The sequence below is a fragment of the Piliocolobus tephrosceles genome, chromosome 5 (assembly GCF_002776525.5).
Source record: "Piliocolobus tephrosceles isolate RC106 chromosome 5, ASM277652v3, whole genome shotgun sequence".
In the NCBI taxonomy this organism is placed as follows: Eukaryota; Metazoa; Chordata; class Mammalia; order Primates; family Cercopithecidae; genus Piliocolobus; species Piliocolobus tephrosceles.
In genome coordinates this window covers 41,850,614-41,869,421 of record NC_045438.1, presented here as the reverse complement: position 1 = coordinate 41,869,421, position 18,808 = coordinate 41,850,614, and the positions used below count along the sequence as shown (strand labels likewise).

Below are 18,808 nucleotides of genomic sequence, written 5' to 3'. Positions count from 1 at the left end.
GCTGCTCTCACCAGTAAGGCGAGAAACAGACTTTGAATTCATGAATTCACACCCAGAGAAACTCTAGGTCTGAATACTTGTTTCAAAATGGATCCTCAGTTGTTATCTTAATGGATGTATAAATTCATTGCCATTTAGATGTGAATCGTTTGGAAAATTATGTATACAGAAGGGTGTAGAGCTGTGCTTTGAAATACATGTTGAAATTGGGAACATTTGTTAGCAACGCAGTGATTAATGAGTCTGTGTTAATGTGATTTTAGAGTACACTCTGTTTCCATCATTTTCTCATTGTACTGAAGCCAATGTCATGTGGATTTTGACAGAGTTTTTTGGAGACAATTTACTGCATCAGAAGTTTAAATGATATCAGGAATATGCCTGAAGATTGCCGAGAATATCAAGATTGCCTCCACTCCTATAAAAATCAATGATGGAAATATTTTCATGAGGATTAGTTAAATAATATATTGGAAGAGTGCTGCATCACCTTTTGGGCTCCATGTTAAGACACACACACAAACACACACACACTCACACACACACACACACACACACAATCCGAGCACCTGTTTGGAAATTTTGCCTGTGCATTCTTTCAGTTGCATTTCCACGATTAAGCAATGCATCTTTCTAATCACAAAAGCTAAAGAATAGTTGAAATACCTTTTACAAGCCCATATTATAACCCTCATTGTTTCCCACTTCCTTGTACCAGTGTATTTCTTTCGGGGAAAATAGCATAGTTTCTCAGGAGGCTGTGATCTCAGGAGGTCTCCTACTTTTTCTAGTGCTTTTCACATGTTGGAATTAAAAGGTCAGTAAAGATATAGTTTAGGAATATGAAGGGCTCAACAGCCAAACTTTGCATTTTTTTTCTCTTTACTTTCTCTAACCAAAGGTATGTAACGATACACAATACATTGGAATAAGATACTGTTTGGACTTTGGTAATAAATCATTTTAGGGCAGGAACAAGATGCATAAATCCTAAATAGTGTTGAATGGAAATGATCTGGGGAAGGAATTTCAATTCTGAATTGTGATATTACATTATTTACTTTCTAGGGAATTAAATAAAAATTTGTATTGTGGTATTCATTGGAAATACTGATTTATATTATGGCCATATTTTCTTCACTTGGCCTTAGTTACTTAGCAGTCACCTAATAAAACTTGAATAATTAAAGAGGGCATTCTTGATTAAAACTAACTAGACATATGTGTACTTCATGAGCTTGTTAGTGCACAGGTTGGACTACATGGTAAAGATGGCCAAGAAGACTAGTTTAGATTTTGTTCAAAGCATTAGCAATGGTAAAAGTGATCATATATGATAATAAAGAAAAGGACAAAATATACAAAGTTGATACTTCTGTAGAAACTGTTATGCCCTATTTTTACTTTTATTTACATTTTTTTTTTTTTTTTTGAGACAGAGTCTTGCTCTGTCACCCAGGCTGGAATGCAGTGGCAGAATCTCGGCTCACTGCAAGCTCCTCCTCCCATGTTCACGTCATTCTCCTGCCTCAGCCTGCCGAGTAGCTGGGACTACAGGCACCTGCCACCACGCCTGGCTAATTTTTTGTGTTTTTAGTAGAGATGGGGTTTCACCATGTTAGCTAGGATGGTCTTGATCTCCTGACCCTGTGATCCGTCCGCTTTGGCCTCCCAAAGTGCTGGGATTACAGGCCTGAGCAACCGTGCCCAGCCTATTTACTTTTATGTTTTTATTTGAGACAGGATGTTGCTCTGTCACACCCACTGGAGTGCAGTGGTGCAATCTCAGCTTATTGCAGTCTCAACCCCCTGGGCTCAAGTGATCCTCTCACTTCAGCCTCCTGAGTAGCTGAGACTCAGGTGGCCCATGCCACTACGCTCAACTGATGTTTGCATTTTGTGTGTGTGTGTGTGTGTGTGTTTGTGTGTGAAGATGGGATTTGGCCACATTGCCCAGGCTGGCCTTAAACTCTTGGGCTCAAGTGACCCACCTCCGTTGGCCTCCCAAAGTGCTAAGATTACAGGTGTGAGCCACCACTACTGACTTATGTCTTCTTTTTGAATACAGGCATTGTGTGGCATATCATTATAATAGAATTTTTCAAAAGTGCTTAGCCCTCTTTGCATTTCACCACTTTATTTTCTCCTATCTTGTTGGATGGTTCTTGGGATCAGTGGCACTCGTTGGGAATCATTCTAACTTTCCCTGGCCTTGTGCGTTCTTTGGAGCTGTCCCTATGGCCTATTCCTCTCCATTGTTGCTGTCTAGTAATACAGGCTCTCATCACTGCACCTGTCTACTATGGACGCTTCTGTCTTGAATTGATCTCAAACACTGCTATCAGATTAATTTTATAATAACTTTCTTTCTGCACCCCTCTTTCCTGCTGAAAGTTCTTCAGAGGGTCTTTATTATCCATAGGATGCGAGGTAGCTTAGAGCCACAAAAATAGCACAGGAAGTGGAATCCAGAGACACGTTTTAAATTGCTTGGCCTTTAACTTGCTTTGTGACCCTGGAAACATTACTGTTCACCAAAACTCCTCAAATTTATCTTTACTAACTGTCTTAAGTTCCTCACCTCTCATATATCTTACCAAAGCCAGTGGTCATTCTTTGTCTTCAGCTTCTCAACTCTTAACAACATATTGAGCAGTTGACCACTCTGTCTTGTTTAACGAAATGCTTGATCCTCCCAGCTTCCATGACAGTACACTTTCTCCCATCTAGCCCTGTCAGTCTTCTGTGCTAGACTTCCCCTAAGTGTTGGACTCCCCTAGGGTTCTAGCTAAATCCTTCTATCTTCTTTATCTAAATTCTCTTTCTAGCAGATATCCCAGCATGGTTTAGAATATCATCAATATGCTAATAATTTTCAAAGTTTTATTTTCATTAATGGATCTCATCATGAGTTCTCAACTTGTATTCCTCCTAAATCCATGCCATTGACTGTCTAATGGACATATCAAAGTTGAAATAGGCAAAAGAGAACTATTAATGACTCCCTACCTACAGCTGTGCTCCTCCACCAAACCTTTCCATTTCGCTAAACAGAACCATGTTTCAGTAAATCAACCATGTTTGTTGCTCAGACCATAATTCCAGAATTCATCCTGGATTCCTCTCCTTCCCCAAAGACTCACATTTAATCCAGTAAGTGCTTCTGGCTCTCTCTCCAAAATAAATGCTGAATGTCATGTCTTCTTACTCTCTGCTCTGCTATAGTTTCAGTCCAAGCCACCAGCATCTGGCCTTGTATGCTGCAAAACTCTTAACAGGCTTCCCTGTCTCCACACTCCCTAGAATAGCCTATTAAATATAAGTTATATAATACCCTCCCTTGCTAAAGATTCTCTAATAGATTCATTCTCCTTACCTTTAGAATAAAATCCAAGCTATTCACCATGGTCCATAGGGCTCTGCTTCTCTGAGCTCATTTTCCCCTACACACCCCATTCCCAGATGGGTTCCAGTCATAATGGCCTTCATTCTGTTCCTTAAACTTGCTGAGCTTGTTTTTGTCCCTGTCTTTGCACTTAGTGTTTCTCCTACTTGCAGTGCTTTTTACCTGCATCTCCCCTGCATGGCTCCTTGTCATTGTTTAAGTCTCAACTCAAATGTCCCTTCTTTGGATAGGCCATCTGTGACCCAAGTTTGAGCAGTTTCCTTCATCCATCCGTAGTTCAGTTTTTATTGCATTTTTACTTCATAGAAATGATCATAATCTGAAATGATCAGCTTAATAGTTGATGTATTTTTTGTCTGACTGTCCCCAGTGTGGACTCCCTGAGGTCACTGACATTTTGTTATTCACCTCTGCATCTCAGTGCCTAGTAGAGAAGAGGTTTATAGGAAGAATTTGTTGACTCATTCACCACTTTGAGCCTAGCTTCCTTATGTGCAAACCAAAGGTGTCAGGACAGGGAACCTCTGACCCTGCCCTACCTAGCCAGTTTTAATTCTTATCGTGTCTCTAAGCCCTTTGATCTGGTCCAGTTGACCTCGTTAATGTCCTATAAATGGACCATGTTTATTCAGATCTTCAAGCCTTTGCTCATTCTCTTCCCTCCTGAGTGTCCTTCTTTTTGGTCCTTGCTGGTTGCATTTGTCAATAATTTTCCTTCTCTCTTTTGACTCTACCCCTCATAGAAGAGTGTAATTGTTTTATATATACATGTCTTTCCTGTCCTAATTTTTAGCCCTTAGGCATAGGGCTATGGTTTATATAGTTATAACTCTTTTGAACTTCTGTGGTGATAGCATATAGGATATACTCAGTACATGCCTTATAATTCAATGGGGGCGTGCGGTCTTCTGAAAACTGATTTCAAAACAGTAATCATGCTTAGTCTGCTTACTAATTTATATGGGACAAAAATAGATTTTTTAAAACAGCAACTAACAGGTATATCTTTGTTAAGCTTGAGCTGGAGGAAAAAAATCTAAAAATGGAAATGTAAACTTCTGGTTTCATGGTGTTTTGAAAACATTTGTAAGCAACCTTACCAAAGGTTTTGTTATAGATTTTTATTTAAGTTTTTATATAAAAATATGTTCATGAGTAGTTGAAAAAGGAAGTGAACATTGTTTTTTATTAACTCAGGTTAAAAACTTGAGTTTTTAATTTGGTTCAGTTTGTTCAGGTATTTGGAATTTAGAGAAGCTCTGTGAAAATATCCCGCCTACACATTTTGAATATCCTCTTCCTGCTTATCTTCAGAACAGCTTGGTTCTTTTAATAGCAAATGGCTGAGTGGAGGGGAACCATTTGTAGTGGGTCAATTTAAGTACGGTGTGTCCTCCCATTTCAGACTGAAGTCATGCTAAGTGCTCAGGGATTGGTGCAACTGTGTGTTCCTTTTGATGATGGTCAGATCCCAGAAAACTCAGTATTTTAGAAGGATGTTGCTCATTCCTTAGATAATTAGAAGAATTATTGGTCAACTTAAAAAGATTCAGGAGCTAGGGAACACCTCATCTATTCTTTTTATGAATATGTTAATTTATTATCATTCTGCTGGAGGCTGTTCTTAAGATTCTCATGGGCCAGGATAGTAATAGGTAATGGGGAGAAGGCTTGTTTTTTCATATAATATATGAACCTAATGCTATATGACCATGCCAAATTCAGTATATGCAAATGGTGTATTTCTGTCAATACAGAGTGGCTGGAAAATGTGTGCTCAAAATTGAAAGTAATCATATATTCCATTCATGGATTCATTGGTTTCTTTTTTTAATTTTTTTTTATTATTATACTTTATGTTCTAGAGTACATGTGTGTGGTACTGGTACCAAAACAGAGATATAGACCAATGGAACAGAACAGAACCCTCAGAAATAATACCACACGCCTACAACCATCTGATCTTTGACAAACCTCACAAAAACAAGAAATGGGGAAAGGATTCCCTATTTAATTGTTTTCAAATAATTTAGTCAAATATACTTACAATGATTTTTTAAGTTTTAATAACATAAAAGACACTTAGTATAGCCCATGGTAAATCATGGTGTACATCATTTACTAGTCAATAGTATTGGTGTTCAAAATAATGTTGGTGATTGGATTAATTCTCAGTCCATCCCAGAATTTGCTGTTTTGAATAAATAGCTTGTTTTTAAGGCATCCACTTGTTTTGGGAAAGTAGAGATAAGAAAAAAAGTCTGCTTCTTTAAATATCTTGTTTAGATTGGGGGCACACAGCCATTTTTTTTTTTTCTAGTGAATAGATATAAAGGATTTCCCAAAAGGTGGCTGCGACTTTGCACAGGAGAGCTGGAGAGCTCTTGCTACATATACTGCTGAGTGTTGAAGACAGGTGAATCTGTTCTATGTTTCTGTGCAGCGGGCTCTTGCTGGGGTCAAAGCTGTGTGGTTTCTGTAAAAAAGGGTTGCTGTGTAATGCTTTAGAATTGGAATTGCAGATTCTTCTTGTGAGGGGAATATTGCTGTTATGGGTAAAAGTTGTATCTTATTGTTGCCCTTGTGACCTTGTTAGATCCTTTGGATAATTAATACTTCCAGAAGTTGGGATTGTAGATACTGGGAATATAGAAAAACAATAGCCAAATCAGTCAAAAAGGGTGCTAACTATTGGGCTAATACATTGAAAAGCGTCCAGTGGGAAATTTATGAACTGTAAGAAACCCAATACTGCATGAAATCATAACTTCCTTTTATGATCCTCAATCGTGGCCATTAAAGGGCTAACTTCTGTTGCAGAAAAGAGGTAGCTAGTTAGTTCAGATCTCTGGGTTTAGGTAAATCACACTATCTCTTAATTTTGGTTTGGCAGGATGTCTTGGACCTTTTCCTTTGGTTGTTAGATAAAAACATGTGAGGATGGACTCTGTGACATTGCATGGTTTTCTTCCGGGAGAGCTCACTGGCTTGCAACTGCCCAGATTTATCAGCAGCTGGAGTTTCACCTAATAATACTGTGGTTTGCACCAACCATTTGCTGGAGCAGAAAAAGATGGCATCAACTTATATTTTAAAATAAACTGACTTTGAAAGGTTTTATGAAATCACGGTCCATTTTGATTAGTTTTTGTCAGCAACTGCCTGCATTTAGGCTTTGTTGGTCTTTGCCAGCAACTGCCTGCATTAGGCTTTGTTGGTCATAACTGTTTAGGAAAGATTTTTTGCTGCTTTATGGAAGCGATTCCAAAGACTCATTGTTCCAGACATCGGACATCCTTATGTTATTCAGGTCTGATGATATTTGATCTAACACAGATTAATTACTAGGCTTTCAGTGAATAATTAACCATTTGACCTGTTCCCAAGTTATATACTCACTGAGTTAGAAATGATTTCCCCAACTACTAAAGATAAGGAAGGTTATTCCTGGTTTCACAATGTCCCCATTGTTACTGACGTGTATGTGTGAGAGACATCAGCTGATACCTACGCATTGGTCCAGCTACTCAGGCAAACCACTTCCTGGGGTTTTCTCGGGTAATGGCAGTGATTCAGAAGACACCACAGAACTTTCTGAGGACTGTTCCCTGTGTGTTACTCTGGGCTGAATGACTGGGAACTGTCAAGTTCAAAAGGAGCATTTTTTGTTGTAGTGCTATTAAATTTGTGGTTTGCTTTTGCTCAAAGTTGCATTTCAGCTGAACTTAGGGTTGCTTGTCTATGTGCCATTTATTTTATAGTACCTAATTTCCATCAATTAACCATTTCATGCCTTAGTTGAGTCCCTTTTAAAGTCCTGTATTAAGCCTGGGGGGGTTAGGCAAACTAAGTCATTATAACTGCCTGCAAGGGCTGGTAGCAACTGGGGAGAGAAGAGGTAAAAATGGATAGGGGCCAAACAGGGTATTAATGCAAACATATGCCATTGTACTTTTCTACTTATGTATTTTTGTGATTTTTTTACTTCTGATCTCTTCACACAGTGTGCTCCATAATGTAAATTTTGTATTTCTAGGATTATATTTATAATATAAAAATGCAGATATAATTTTTTAAATAAAATTTTTGTTTTGTTTTATGGTCTTCCTTAAAAGGAAAATATTTCAAAATTATTTTGGAATCACAAGTAACGTGTTCTTTTCTAGTCCTTCAGAAGTTCCAAAATTGCAGTTTTGGTTGTAGAATGAATAAGCAAGAACCCTGGGCACTAGTTCTCTCTTTGGTTACTCTGACACTTGGCTTACCGTTTTCCTTCCAGTATTTGCACATCTTTTATTCCCCTTATGGCTGGATGATCCAGTCTAGTGAGATAATGTATAATGGAAACATTCTGTAACCTGGAAGTTATTATGAATAAGCATGTATTATTATTACCATTATTTTCACGTATTCACTGATTGCATTATCTCACCAAACATACCAGCAATTCACTTCTGCAGTGTCAGAGATAATTGTAAATATCTCAGTGTAGAAGCGACTTTCTTCTTCAACTTAAGAAAATCACTGGTAGAACCATGTTTTAGGCAAAATGTTGATTTCACTGGTCCTGCTATCAGTGTCCTGACCAAGAGAAAGTCAGGAAGAGTAGGTGTACAAAGCGAAAAGATTCAGTATATCTATGTAGTATGGTAATTGTACGTTGCTTGGCTCTCAGCACACTGTGAGATTCACTTCACAAAAGTTGGTATTTGGTTTTAGAAACAACTCTATTTTTAAAATGGGAGGTTGTTTGTGGTAGGGGTTAAGAGTGTGGGCTCTGGAATTAAGAGTCTTGCCTCTTGTCCTGGTTCCCTGAATTCTAGCTTTGTGAAAATCAGGTGAGTTTTAAATCTTTTTGTGCTTCACTTTTCTGCTGGTAGAACAGGGATGATTATTATATGGTAGGGTTGTTGTGAAGCCTAAGTGAAGTAATGCACCCTGAGCAATTGCCACTCAATACAGATTACAGGAAGAAATAGAGTTCCATGTTAAAGTGATGGAATGTACCATTTGCATCTCCCAGACTGTTGTAGATTCTGTCGGATGGGATTTGGTTGAGTTTGATGACCTGTCTCTTGAGAGGAAATAAAAGGGGGCAGGAGGATGCTCATGGAACGTCAGGGAAAGAAGAAGGAGAGGCCCTGTTTTACATTCCACAAAAAACAAATTCATGTGTTTTATGGGGCCTGGCAGTTTATAAAGTTCTTTCATGTACATTGATTTCATTTAATCCTCCCAACAACACCTGTTTTACAGATATGTACACTGAGCCTCAGAGACACTCAAGGACTGGCTCACAGGCATGTGGTCAGTGAGTGTATGGTGAGGAAGCCGACCTCCTGGATTCTGGACATATTTCTTCATTCCAACCCACGGGTCCTTCTCTGCTGTATAAAAATGTTCAAGTCAGTAATAACCTTTGGTGCTGAACTGCAAAGGAGTGGCAGGGTGTGGGCTGCTGCAGACCCAGGTGGGTCTTGGTGGGATCCAGGGACCTTCTGTCTGTGATATGTAGAACATGAATGCGCAGCCGTTCAGTGGTCACTACTGTCAGATGGTTTTAAGAGTCCCCTCCCTGTCTCTTTGTGGCCTCTGAGTGAGGCTTGCATTTCAATCTCTGTGAAGGGCCACTTTGGATCAGTGTTCTGTGGGAGAAATTAAGGATCAGTCTTTTCCTTTTGCTAAGAAGGAAGGTAATGAGCATCTATCTAATGGTTGAACATGTGTGTGTTGTACAAGATTAATAGTATTAATTCCCTTTCAATCCAGGCCTTTTTGGGTCACTGTGTCAATAAAATGAAGTTGGAGAGTAGAGTAAAATAATTAATGTATATATAATGTAACTGTTAATTTAACTGGTTAATCTTATTGTAATTCAGTATACATTTTTAATACATTTTAAATTTTAAAAGTGGTGATATACTTTTACATTTATTTCTTTCTGTTCTGAGATTATAAATAGCTCTAAAAGTTGGAGTACCCTATTTGTCATGTTAAAAATCAAGTGAGTTAAGTTGTGGGAAAGTGATCAGAGAATATTCAGTATAGTACTTCAGAATTTTTAAAATACTGATAACAAATTTTAAAATTAGATAATTATTTCATGCATGTTAATGTGTAAAAATTGAATTGATTTGGGTATTACATTCGAACACATTATTTTTATGAAATCATTTTTTACTCTGTGTCAGAAATTTGTGTGTAGCTGATACTATATATATTTATCAAATAAATTTGTTTTTATGGAGTAAAATTTTGATTAGCTATAATATACATTTTTGGCTACATGCACTTCATTTTTCAGGGAAGAGGTAGGTAACTGAAAGAAAGCATGACATACTCTCAATAATTTATTTTTTAAAGCAACATCTAGGCCAGGATTTCTTAACCTTTGCATTGTTGACATTTGGTTCCAGATAATTCTTTGTTTTGGAGGGGCTGTCATGTGCAATGTAGGATGTTTAGCAGCATTCCTGGCCAGCTACTCAATAGATACCAGTAGTTTTCCCTCTCCCCAGTTGTGACAATCAAAAATGTCTTCAGACATTGCCAAATATCCCCTAGGGGGCAAAATCACCCTTGGCCAAGAACCACTGATCTAGGATTTTCAACATTATATTTAAATCTTCTACCTACGCTGAATCTATATTATTCTACAAATTTGAATCAATGTTCAGACTAAAAAGGAGAAAATGCCATACTTATAGAGGCAATACTTATCAATTATGAAAAATAAGATTTTTCAACAATATGGGTTAGGATAAGTGTTTTCTGATTAACTCTCATTTACCATAATATAATCCAATTAACCAGAACTTCACACATTTGGAATAATGTTTTATCTCCTTATTTTCTTTCAAAATAGATATAGTCCTCTGATTCTGAATTAATTTATAATAATGATCTGGATAGGGCTTTTTAAAAACTTTAAAAGAAGGAAATAGTATTGTAGTTTGCCCTGTATTGAATTAGATCATTCTGTATATTCCTCATGCACATACTGAAAAGTTTAATTGCCTTTATAGGTGGGTGTGTGTCTTGATGTATAAGGATTTGTGCCACATGAGCTGAAGAGTTAGATTTCAGAAGTCCACTAATGAACTTTTTCATGGACATTTTAGCGTAAGGAGACAAATAGACACACTTGGTTATTAATTATTATAGGGATATAGACATTTCACTTGGCCCGAGATTTAAGTGATTGCTCTTTAAAATGTGTTTTGCTCATGATAGAATGTATTTTTGTTCTTGTGAACCATGCACTGAAGCTTTAGCCAATCAGAGGAAGGAATTTACTGTACGGTAAAAGGAAGTATTTGTTCCGTTATTGTAGTATGTGGCCTTTTGCCATTTTTGATAAAGGATTGAAGTGTTGTGCACCCAAAGTCTGCTACCCTCTTGCCCCTTCATCAATCATCAGCTGGACTATGAGGTTAAGTGAACTGTAGCCCGGTAGGATACCTATTGTCTAAGCATTGTGTAAATCTTGAAAGCGGAAATTACTGACACAGCAGTCTTGCAATGTGATCTTTCTAGTTTTATGATTATATGCATATTTTTCCTTTCTGTTGCTAATCTATGCCAGATTAGAGGTATAAAATGACAATACATAGGACTTGAAGTCGTGTTATTCAATGAGTGACCATGAAACTGTTGGAAATTTATTTTTATTTGCAAGAATAGGAACTTACGCAAAAATAAATGACCTATCATAGCACAACGTTTCAAGAAATTCATATGGGATCCTGTTGGAATTTTTATTGCCTTAAAACCATTAGGATAGCAACCAAGGCTTGCATGCTAATCCACCTTTATTAATTCATTAGTACTGAAAGCATATATTTGTCCACATGTTTTCTAAGTAACTGGCAGCATATGCAAATTCTTTTAGCACCTATCCTGTTTTTTTGATTGGCTCAGGAAAACTTGATAAGAGCCATGTCCAGCATTCACAGCTTTATGTCATATCGTGTCTGTATTTATGCCACTTTCTTGAACAAGTAGAGTAATATATCAGCTGCAGCTGTTGCTGACCAAAGCTGTCACTGAAGTGGGTGGAGGACGAGTCAGAGATAATGTGTTCAGATTCTGTGTACCAAAAGTGTATCTGTTGCAATCAATCTGTGACGATAACAACTGGCTTGTGGAAGGCAGTTCAAGCCATATACTTTTTTATCTTTGACCGAATATATAGTAGATTAGGTGCCATGGTGATAAATACCACTGATAGTTAATACAATCTGGTTGAGTATATATATGATTGCCTGGCGTGTATAATAGGAAATAACACTGATGTGTAGTCTTCACCAGGTTTGGCCACAGCCATCTTGTAAAGTTATTAACATAAAACTTGATACTTAACAGCATGCAAAGAAAAAAAAAGACAATGAAAGTACATAATAGCAAAAGAGTAAAATCGTTATTTTCTGATGTAAACAGACAGTGATGCTTTCTAAATAAGTGCATTTGGATTAAAAGAAATATTCACACTAACACACACATCCAATTCTTTATTACAAGAATTGTACCACCATACTTACCCAGAGCAGCTTAGAAATACTGGAGTCAGTACCTCCCTACCTAAGATTTCTTATAACCCTCTGGATCCTTACCCTTTGTCAGCTTCTCCTGTTCACCAGTTTACCACAGGGAGGACTGAAAATCCCCACTGGAAGATTGTAGCTTAATTTTTATTTTCTTTTTCACTTTTTATAAAGATAGTTCATGGCAAAGGGAAATTGTATTTTAGTAGTTAGAAAGGGATAAGTAGCCGCATTGGCCTGAGGCTCATTGCACTTTCACCCCATTAGGGTAAAATGAAATCCTGATGTGGTCAAATCAACTAAGGGAGAGACCGACCTTAAAGATAAAGAGAAGGCCCTTTCCACAGCTTTATATATTTATCCTTTTCCCAGTAATTCTCCTTGTTGTCCTTAGCATCAAAGTACCTATTTCTTTTGGAATTACTATTCTGCCTCATAAAGAGAATCTCCAAGACTAAATGCTCATTGTATAGAAACTTAAAGGTGGGCACTTTGACATGGATCTACATACATGGGAGAAAGAGATAATAAAGGAGTGAGGAGTTAGCACTGACCTAACTCTGTGAGAAAATTTCACAGCAGAGGTGGAATTTCAGGAACTGTCTACTAATGGGAAATAAGGGTTGTATAAAAGGAAGAAAAATTAAGTATGGCCAAGTATCGTGCATCAGTGATTATGCTCAGTGATTTATTAGTAGCTAACATCTATTGAGCACTTACTATCTGCCAGCCAGGAGTGCTTTATGTGTATTAACTTATTTAGGTTCTCAACAAGTTTTCGAGGTTGTTGCTGATATTATCTTCATTTTACAGTTGAGGGAAATGAGGCACAAGGAAACTAAATAACTTGCCCAAGGTTCTAGAGGGCATTAGAGGCAGAGCCAGGATTAGAATTCAGAAAGTCTGATTTAGAGCATGCCTCTTCACCAGTGCAGCATACTGCTTACCTAATTTAATTTCCACTTCAGCCCTCCAAAACAGGTATTTTCTTCTACTTACAAATTTTACAGATGAGGAACTCAAAGCCTAGAGAGGTTAATTTTTTTAAGGTCATCCAGCTGGCCAATGGTAAAGGAAGGATTCGAACCAAGGTCTGATCCTGGAAAGTCTGTGCTTTATCACTGTAAGAAGAGGCTGTCTTGGGATGGCCTACAAGTGTAACTGACAGAGGAATCCAGCTCCTTCCTTATAAGTTAAGATTATTAAAAAGCCTGAATAGGTTGTTCCTAACTCGTCCCAAGGCAGTAGAGCTGATGTTTACTGAAGCATGTGAAACCCTTTCTGGTTCGCCTCTATCTCCTACAAATTGTCTGCCTGTCATTGTCCTAGGTCATGTGCTTCATTTCATTTGGTGTGCCTCTTTTCAATGTACTGGGCTGTTCTGTTCCTGTTTATAAATCTTTTAAGTGTGCACATTAAAAAAGTAATTAAAATGTCATTACAATTTATGGTATGCCTGAAGTCAATCACCTAATTAAACTTCAAGAGAGAAGAGATGGTAGGTTCATTGGCATTTATTAAGTATTACTGTATTAATTATGCAGGAATTTTGAACTAAGTAAAAGAAAAAAGTACTAGTAACATTATTCCTTAAAGTGTTTCCTTTTTCGCTCTTCTCAGTTTCAGACCTTCGCTAGTTAGTAGCATAATCCTAATGTCTCTTTTGGCTAATTTTTAATGAAATTAGGATTTTTATGTCTTTCACTCAGCATTTTCTTAAAATGCTCCTGACAGCGTTAATGTGCATCATCCCACATCCTAACTGAATAAGCAATTAGAAGCACAATAGAAAACGAAATTTGAATTCATGGGTTATACATAGCCATCCAAATTCTATCTTGGAGTATAAAAATGGCAGCATATTGGATGTCTGGAATCATTCAGAAGAGATTTGGTTTTCCTAGAGCAATAGTAACTGTCAAGAGACTTATTTTCTTATTAAGGAATAAAAATACAGCCACAACAAAAACAAAAACAAAATTCACGTGGCCAAGTAAACTAGTCTGTAATAAATCTCTTGCTGGAAGAAACTATTTTTGAAAATCTGTTTTTGAATTCTAAGTGCTAGCACGTGTAGGTAGATAGACATAGATATAGACGTAGTTAACTTTTGTTATGTGAGAATTGATGACTTGGATAGATGTTTCAGCCCCTTGGGAGGTCACTGCAGTTTGTAATGGAATTGGTTGGCTATATGAATTCTCACAGGGTTAGGACTTTCAGGGAATGGAGAATTCTGAGGGACATGATTTAGTGTCATCGATGTGAGTGAAAGATTTGTGTAGTGAATTTTCCCTACCCTGTGTTTATTATTTTGGAGGATAAATGGAATTAAAGTCTCTAATTCTCAGAAGCAATCCTTTAAAAAGAAAGGCAATAGAATAAAGGCATTTAACTGAGTTACATATATAATAGCAAATGTATATACCTCGAAGTTATTAGGTGCTCAAAAAATTATTGAGTGAACAAGTGTTTTGTGTAGACTCCGGTTTTCTTTGCTCCTCTATGTGCATATACAATATCCTCAAAGGATAAACATTTTTCTTATTAATATTTATTATGTTTCACTAAGTCATAAAAGTTGAGTTGACCTGTAGTGTACTTGAAGTATTAGTAATAGTTAAGAAGTTAAAATGTGGTTGTCAGTTTCTTTGGAAAACTTCATTCTGAGTGATAAGCTGTGATGTTGAGGAACACAGCTCTTTCTGCTATTGTGAGAGCAGCACTTTACCCTCTGTTTCTAGGCTGTTCCTAGAATTCTTGGTTAAAGGGACCTCCAGGCTCCAGCTGACACTCCTGTAGGCTGCTGGTGATGGGGCTGGGAGTTGAGCAGGAGGTGAAATACAGAGAGCGAGCCAAAGCAGGTTTTAGTTCAAGGCTTCTGGACTGAGGGGGAGAGAGAGACAAAAGAGTAAAACACTCAACAAGGGTAGCAGAGAGGAAAGAAAGGACACTCCCTACAGCCCTTTTGCTGGCCTGGCTGCTTACTGGGTGGTCTTTCCAATGGTAGGGGCAAAGGTAAATCATGCACATTTAATTTGAAAATTGCTAACACACATATCCTCTTAATACGATCTTTGTTTACAGCAGTATAAACATTTCTCCACATGGAACAAAAGCTACATAAAATAATAAGCGTGAGATTTAAATAAAGATTTTGCTTATAAGTGTGTTTTTGGGACCTGTGGACTACAAATATTCCTTGAATCAGTGCTCACTGGAATGTGAACTTTCCCACAGAAAGAAGTGTGTCTTATTCCTTGGGGGATCCTAGTCTCTGTTCGAGAGATTCATACAGAGCAGGGACCTCAAAATGCGCAATATGCAAAAGCATAGTTACATGAATGTAGATGTGAGGTATTGTGAAGACTTTGGTATTTTTCATTTACTTTCAACCTGGCATGACATTTACTATTGAATTTGACCTCTTCTCTAAACTTATTTTATTTCCTCTTTCTGAGAACTCAATTAAAATCTCTTAAAAAATTCATAACTTGATATTTGCTGTGTCCTATCTTTAGAAATATTTTGTAATATTTTATCCTATATGCTTTGATTCTTCAGGAAGCAATATCTTAGAAAATCTATTTTTTTGTATAGTAATTGTTAATAGCCATTAGTAATTTAAAGAAGTTAATTTGTAATTTCCAAAAGGATCTGAGATTTTGAAATAAAAACAGTCTTAATGTGTTAATGTCAGGAACATTGGACGAGGCAGATACAAAAGATTTGGTTTGTATCTAGGATTTACATTAAAGTAACCCAAACTGCTATAATTGGTAGTTTGTTTTAACATATAGTTTTGCTGTTAGAGGTTTCATATTAAATTTCATGGTGTATTATGGAGCTGTGAACAGAGAATTTATTCAATGTATAATATTATTGTAATATATAATATATTACATTTTATATAACATATAATACATATAACCTATTATATGTAATTATATATTACATATGTAATAGATATATTACATAATATATATAGACTTGCTAATGTAGCAAATGCAAAAATTGTGTACGTGTATCTATATACGTGTGTGTATGTATATACACGCATACACAGTTTTTGAAACTGTCAAAAGTAAGAGAAATTGGGAGAAATTGTTTGAAGGAGTGACACTTATCTTTCACATCTGTAATCTAGTACCATAAATTTGCTTTATTCTTGTAAATATGTTAGTCAAACACACATTTTGGGTATTAGCGTTTATTCTCTGTAGTGTAAAAAGAGAATGTAGGGCTGCTGACAGATTCCAGTATAAAAGATTGATAATAGAGTCTTAACAAATTGCTGGGCTGATGTGCCACTCTAACTTTATAAACCTGAATTTCCCTGAAAAAAAAAAATTAACTAACAGTATAAAACTTCACGTGCTGCTTTGTCGTTGTTGGTTTTAATTATTACAGCAATCAGTAGCTCTCAAGCTATTTCCCCCATCATCCTGCAGCTGTCCAGAATAGCCAGCTGTTCTTGTAGGTGGACCAAATTCTAATCTCTAGTAAGGCTTCCACCCGGACTGGTGTGCTTACCTACCATTTCTTTCTTAGGAGCCCACTTTGAAATGGAATCCTTTTCTAAACAGAAATTCCATACACTGAGTTTTATCTATTTATAATTTGAAAGTGTGGGACTGACAACTTTGAACTTAGATGACATTAAATTCTTTGGAGGGAGAGGGCAAATTTTAAGGGCATTTACGTGATGATTTGGAAAGAAAGCCCAAACAGATTCTTTTGGAATGTTAAATTTGGGGCATTACCATTTCATACTAATTACTTTTTACCAACAATCTGATGGGAAAAATGTGCATTTGGGTTTAAAATAAATTCTGTTAGTATATGGTACTATTCTACTTTATCCAAGGATACCTTCAAGTAACAGAATTACTTCTTTGCTCTGGCATGTTGCTTATAGTTCCTCCAATGTTATTACCTCATAGCTCTGGTTTCCATGGGAGGGGACAATATGTTTTTCATATATAAAATCTGGTTTACTCATCTCAAGCCATTAGTACCTATGTCAAAACTTCTCATTATTAGTAAATTTCGTCTTATATATGAATCATACGGGGGAAGGCCATTCCAATTGATCTATCAATGAATGGGGAAAGATTTTGCTACTTAGTAATAATATATAAGACAATGATTATGTTATTTACAAACATACATAACCAAAGAGGTCTGTTATTCTAGCCTGTGTTTTCCTTTGTGAATGAGCCTCAGCATTCGAATATGTTGACAGTATTGTCTTCAGATGTTACTTGCTGGCATGTCATTCTGTTGTGATGTTTCTGTTATCTGATGTATGCGTGTTCGTGTACTGTCTAAGTAGATTTTAACTTCCTTGAAAATAGATGTGTGTCTTCTGTGAAATGATAGTTGACTTAATTTCTCTTTCTCTTTTAGTTTTTCCAACATTAAATAAGGAACATGGGAATTAAAGAAGCTTTCTCTCATTTTAAAAAGTCTATTGCTTAGACAAGTTGCAAAATTTGTGCGGAATAAAGCTACTATAAAATTTGTGCAGCAATGGATAGCCTGTAAAGCAGGGGTCCCAGCACCCAGGCCACAGATCACTAGTGGTCTGTTGCCTGTTAGGAATCGGGCTGCACAGCAGAAGGTAAGCGGAGGTGAGCGAGCATTACCACTTCAGCTCCACCTCCTGTCATATCAGCACTGGCGTGAGATTCTCATAGGAGCGTGAACCCTATTGTGAACTGTGCGTGCCAGGGATCTAGGTCACTTGCCCAAAGAGAATCTAATGCATGATGATCTATCACTGTCTCCCATCACCCCCAGATGGGACATCTAGTTTTCCTGCAGGAAAACAAGCTTAGGGCTCCCACGGATTCTATACTATGCTGAGTTGTATAATTATTTCATTATTACAATGTGCTAATAATAGAAATAAAATGCACAATACATTCAATACACTTCAGTCATCCCAACCCCCCACCTGCCGCCAGTCCTTAGAAAATTTGTCTTCCATGAAACCAGTCCCTGGTGCCCAAAACGTTAGGGACCACTGTTGTAGAGCTTTATAGTATGAATGTACATATTAATAATTTTTTTTTTTTTTTGAGACGGAGTCTTGCTCTGTTGCCCAGCCTGAAGTGCAGTGGCGTGATCGTGGCTCACTGCAAGCTCCGCCTCCCAGGTTCATGCCGTTCTCCTGCCTCAGCCTCCCGAGTAGCTGGGACTACAGGTGCCCGCCACCATGCCTGGCTAATTTTTTGTATTTTAATACAGACAGGGTTTCACCATGTTAGCCAGGATGGTCTCAATCTCCTGACCTCGTGATCCACCCGCCTTGGCCTCCCAAAGTGATAATTTTTTTAAATTCTTGAAACAAGTGATTAAAAAAATACATATATTTTCCTCACATCAGGAGTTCATTTAAGTTTTTATCACCTGGATTCTTCTTAACATGAGTGGGAGTGATATGAAGTCAATGCATGTACATAACATATAAGGGTGATTGTGGCTCGGTTTTTTTCATATCTTTTTTCAGTTCAGAAAAATGTTGGAAGTCTGAGGGGATAGAGATCTTTGCTGAATTTCTGCCTTTCCTTTAAAAGGAAAACTTACAGGAGAAAAAAAAGATTTAACACTTTCCCTACTGTGAACTTTAACAAAAATGAAGATTTTGATTTTGCTTAGAATTCTTTCTTTTCAGAAACTTTCAAAGGATATTACTTCAACTTCTTGCATAACAGTACAGCAATAAACATTTCATTTATCATTTTCTTTTCTTTTCTTTCTTTCTTTCTTTCTTTCTTTCTTTCTTTCTTTCTTTCTTTCTTTCTTTCTTTTTTTCTTCTTTCTTTCTTTCTTTCTTTTTTTTTTTTTTTTTTTT

General features: G+C 36.9%; 1 protein-coding gene across 5 annotated transcripts in view; it reads left to right on the top strand.

The window, feature by feature from the left end:
* Positions 1-18,808, top strand: part of HIVEP2 (HIVEP zinc finger 2) — a 198,922-nt gene that overhangs the window by 68,171 nt on the left and 111,943 nt on the right. Inside the window, exon 1 of one of the 5 annotated variants that reach the window (XM_023183793.1) lies at positions 8,770-8,876. The exons of the other annotated variants lie outside the window; for them this stretch is intronic. The gene's annotated coding sequence lies outside the window, so the exon portion shown is untranslated. Of the gene's footprint in view, positions 1-8,769; positions 8,877-18,808 lie in introns of those variants that run through there. 5 annotated transcript variants of the gene reach the window in all.